The following is a 5340-nucleotide window of genomic DNA, read 5'->3' as shown; positions in this document are numbered from 1 at the left end:
AGATTCTTAGATACATATGAATTACAAAAACTGAATCAAGAAGGTCTCAAAAAAACCACAGAATCAAGAAAATTGAAGATGTAATTAAAAATCTACCAACAATGAAAAGCCCAGGCACTGACAGATTCACTGCTGAATTCCACAAGAAATTTAGAGAAGACCTAATAACAATACTTCTCAAATTTTTTAATGAAATTAAAGTTAAGAAATACAAATTTATTCCTAGAAGCAAGAAGGACACTGATACCAAAAGAAAGAAAAAAAAAAAAAAGGACTCAACTAAGAAAGAGACCTACAGACTAATCTCCCTAATGAAGACAGAGATGCAAAAATCCTCAAGATACTGGCAAACAGAATGCAGCTTGTAATCTAAGAAGCTTACACATCATGACCAAATTGAATTCACCCCAAAGGATCCAACGACAGTTGAACACATATAAATCAATCAATGTAATACACTTTATTAACAGAACCAAAGACAAAAGTCCTATAATTATCTCAATAGATGCAGAAACAGCTTTTAACAAACTTCAGCACTCATTCATGATAAAAATCCCACAGAAAATTGGAATAGATGGTCTTTATCTGTTAAAAGCCATCTGTTACAAGCCAACAGCCAACTTTACACTAAATGGACAAAAACAGAAAGGTTTCATTTTAAAATCAGGACCAAGACAAAGATGTCCACTGTCTCCACTCTTATTCAACATAGTCATGGAAGTTGAGCCAGATCAACTAGAGAAGAGAAAGAAATAAGAGGAATAATAATAGGAAAGGAAGAAGCGAAATCATCATTGTTTGAAGATGGCATGTTACTCTACATAGAAGACCTCAAAAACCCCACCAAAAGACTGCTCGATTTTAATAAGTAAATTCAGTAGTGTAGCTGGATATAAGATCAACACTCAAAAATGAGTAGCATTCCTATACCAAATAACAAACTCACTGAGAAAGAAATTAGGAAACAATATTTTTCATAATAGCAATCCAAAAAATGAAATACCTAGGAACCAATCTAAAAAGAAGTAAAAGACCACTACATTGAAATCTGCAGTAATCTGAGAAGAGATAGAAGATGATATCAGGAAATGGAAAGATATCCCTTGATCTTGGATGGCAAGAACCTTTATAGGAAAGTGGCCACACTTCCAAAACCGTTTTACAGAGTCAATGTAATTCCAATCAAAATTCCAACAACATATCTCATAAAATTAGAGAAAACCTAAAATTCATTTGGAACCAGAAGCAGCCTAGAATAGCAAAGGCAATTCTGAGCAACAAAAGCAAGGGAGGGGTATGACAATCCCCATTTTGAAATTATACAGTGATAAAAACAGCACACACAGACCCAAGGATCAGTGGAACAGTTTTAAAAATGCAGAAAGAACTCCAGACATCCTCAGCCACCTTGTCTTTGACAAAAGTCCCAAACACATTCACTGAAAGATGGCCTCTTTAATAAATATGCAGGGAAAACTGATTTTGCAGATGCTGAAGATTAAAATTGGAACCATATCTTTCACATACACTCAAATAAATTCAAAATGGATGAAAGATCTAAATATTCAAACAGAAACAACAAATTTTCTGGGAGAAAGGAAAGGTAAAACTCTTGAAGATATTGGTGTAAGCAAAGACTTTATGAATAAAATCTCAATCTCAGAAAACTATCACAAATAAACAACAACTGGGATCTCATCTTATTGAGCTTTTCCACAGCAAGAGAAACCAACAGTCGAACTAAGAAACAACCCAGAGTTTAAAAATATGTATTCCAGCTGTTCCTCAATGGATTAATATCAAGAGCATATGAAGAACTCAAAAATGTTAGACCTTCCAAGCTTAAAGCCTCAATCCAAAAATGGGCATTTGAATACATAGTTCTCAGATGAAGATACACACAGACAATAAATATATGACAAAATGTTGAACATCACTGGTCATTTGAGAGATGCAAATTAAAACACTGAGATTTCACCTCATCCCAGAAAAAAAGTGCCTATTATCAAGAAACTAGCCAATAACAAATGCTGGTGAGGCTGTGGTGGAAAAGAAGCTCTTCTCTGTCATTGGTGGGAGTGTAGAGTGGTGCAACCACTGTAGAAATCAGAGTGGAGATTTCTCAAAAAACTAGGACTCAAGACTCCATTTGATCCAACCATTCCCCTCCTGGGTATCTTCCCAAAGGAATTAAAAGCGTCTTACTACAGCAATATGTGAATAATTACATTTATAGCTGTAACATTTGTAATGGCCCAATCTTAGAAACAACCCAAGTGCCCATCGACTGAGGAACGGTTGAAAAAGATATGGCATTTTTATACAATGGAGCACTCATCAGCCATAAAAGGGATAAACTGGAAACTTTCATAGGTAAATGGATGCAACTTGAGTCCATTCTTTTAAGTGAAATAAATCAGACATATGATGTCTGATAATGTGTAAGTACTGAATTATTTTTCTGATTTGAGCAACTAAAAGTGTAAATAAGGACCCAAATGTACAGTAGGTATTGCAAAATAGGAGGAAATATTCAAATGTGAAAGCAAACAAGGGTGAGGGGAAGGGGAAAGGAAGAAGAAGAGAAAAGCAAAAAAAATTTAGAGATGAAAACAAAGTTTTGTAAATGAGAGAAACAGAGGTTGAAAGGAGGGTAGGGGAATGGGGAGAAACAAGCAATATCATGTACAGTTACAAATTCTATATGATGAAGGTAATTATTATGTATATCTAAAATGTATCAATAAAATCTAATTTTAAAGCATATCAAATGATTGTTAATAAATCATTTTCTGTGGTAGAAAAAGAACAATATTTGTCAAAACACTTGAGAAAAATATGATTGTGAATCTACTTTAAAGATTGTCATTATGTATAAATTCTCTTCACGATTCTTGTGAGCATCCTGATTTTTACTGGCCATTTAATGCTGAACACTACTGTGTCTACATTAGCTGCATTTGCCCCCAAAGTCCTAGTTCTTTTTTTCCACAATTCAAATTGTATCATTAACTATTATCTTAACGTTTGGAGGCTACAGAAAATCACTTAAAAAAAAACCATTTCATCCTTCTAGGTCATAAATCTTATATTCCTCTTCCCCAACAATACTCATTCTCCCATCTCATCCTGATAAATTAATTGCTTTTACTTTATTTTCAAATCAGCAGCTAGAATTTCAAAGGATGAAGTGGGCACTGCTATACTCTGTTGGTCAGCTTATGAAACCAGATACCTGGCTTTGAATCTGGCTTCTACTTTTTATAAACCTGGGCAAATGACTAAATGCCTCTTTACTTAGTTTTATCATTTGTAAAATGGAGATAACAATGATGTCTACTCAAAGGTTATTATAACAATTAAATGCAAAATGAATATGAATCACAACTTCAGCATATATTAAGCTCCCTACATATACATGCAGTGGTGAGGATAATGGTGGACAATGCCAACAGTATCCAAAGTGAAAAAACATGTGTACATGTGTTTAGTCAACTCTATCAATTCTAGCAATGAGCCCTAAGGAAAGAGTAAGTTGAATGTTTAAAGGTATCGCAGTGCTGGTCATAACAGTAAAGAATCAGAAACAACCAGAAGAAGAGGTTTAATGAAATAAATTAAGGTACCTCCATAAAGTGGAAAACTATACTGAGAAAATAGTAGGAGTTATAAATATCATCTTTGAGTGTAAATTTCAGGGAGCTGAGGCATCTCTCTAGCACATCTTCAATTCTTTCCAGAGCTTCCTTGCTTTCTACTTGTACTGGGTACCTATTGCTGTATAAAAACCTTATAATCTCAGTGGCATATGTTATGGTTTGTGTTTAGATGTCCGCCCAAAGCCTCATGCAGTCATGGAGGCAAGATTTTAGAGGCAGCTGAATCTAGTTTATGATTAATTCATTGTCTAGTGCTGGGATTATGGATGTGAGTGCTGCATCCACTCTATGGTATGTAGCTTACATACAATATAAGAGACAGAAAGAGTCTTCTCTAGCACTCCTCCTTTTTGCTCTTCTTGTTTTTTGCTGTCTTCCATCTCCCAGAACTGTTGCTTTTCTGCCACATCACCCCGCCTTAGACGCAGCAGATTATGGGACTAAAACCTCCACAAATTGTGAGCTAAATAAACCTTCATTTCTTAATTTTAGGCATTGGGTATTTTGTATCAGTGATGAGAGAAAAGTAACCAACACAGCATACAAATATTTTTCACCAGTTTCCAGGGCAGCTGAGTCAGCTGTGCTTCAGGCTATGATGGTTGACAGTTTGAATGTTATCATTATAATCTTAAAAGTGCAAAAGAGTAAGAGATAATAAGAGGAGCTTTCTACAACTAGTTCTCAATTCAAAATTAGCACAGTGGTGTTTCCATTCACGTTTTACTAGCCAGTAAACATCACATGGATGATTCCTGAAAGAGTTAATTACCCTTTGCTTCTAAAGATATCATGTGGTCAGTGTACATTCAAAGCAATTAGAGCTAGTAAGTAGTGCTACAATTTTACTTATCAGTGTTCACTCTCTGCCAGGGAACTTGCTACCAAAGGTCCTTAGGGTTCCTGAGTTCATCCTAGTTTCTGTTTAGATCTCTTAACAGAATACCTAAAAGCTTCTTTATATCTTTAAAACTATGCCTCAGGAACACATTGGCATTGGTGATAGGAGACTTTCCTCCTGTAGTCTGAAACCCACATCCGCTCATAGGTGATATGAGTAATTTTTCTTCACTACAGTAGCATATACATTAAACATTTAATTTCTTTGCATTTAGCCTAAGAAAGTTCTACAAGTTCATAATGTCTTTCAGGAAGATGGCGTTTTATCATTTATGTATGTATGTACTTATACTTTATGTATACCTGTATTCCTCAGAGGAACACAGGCTGGTTTTTGCTGGGAAGCTCTCAAGTTCTGTAACTCTTCAGAAGCTTCAGAGAGGCTGAATTAGAGTTTTCAGGGTTCAGATTATCAAGCATTGACCAGATTTTGAATCAATTGTAAAAGTGGAATTTTTGCCATATTCTGGCCCTAAGAAGCAGACCAAATAAAGGGGAAATATAATCAGAATAGAATGTCATAAAAATTTAGTCCATCCCTCTGGACTTTGAAAAGTCATAACCTAAAAACCAGAGCTTCACACAGAGAGTGGTGCACCAAGGGAATATGAGAACAGGAAAAACATGCTTTGAAAATTAGGGGCATATTTCCCAGGAAAGACACATGATGAATGTGGTCAAAAGAAGCAACTTCCTTCCTCTTTTCTAGTCATTGCCCTGGGCCTCATCAGAACCTCTTTCACACTACAGGTTTTACGGCTCTCACCAGCTTGGCGGGAAG

Source organism: Cavia porcellus, unplaced genomic scaffold (assembly GCF_034190915.1).
Source record: "Cavia porcellus strain 051 isolate PalLab524CR breed Dunkin Hartley unplaced genomic scaffold, mCavPor4.1 scaffold_1, whole genome shotgun sequence".
Lineage (NCBI taxonomy): Eukaryota > Metazoa > Chordata > Mammalia > Rodentia > Caviidae > Cavia > Cavia porcellus.
The sequence above is the reverse complement of the archived record's forward strand: the minus strand, read 5'-3'. Positions refer to the sequence as shown.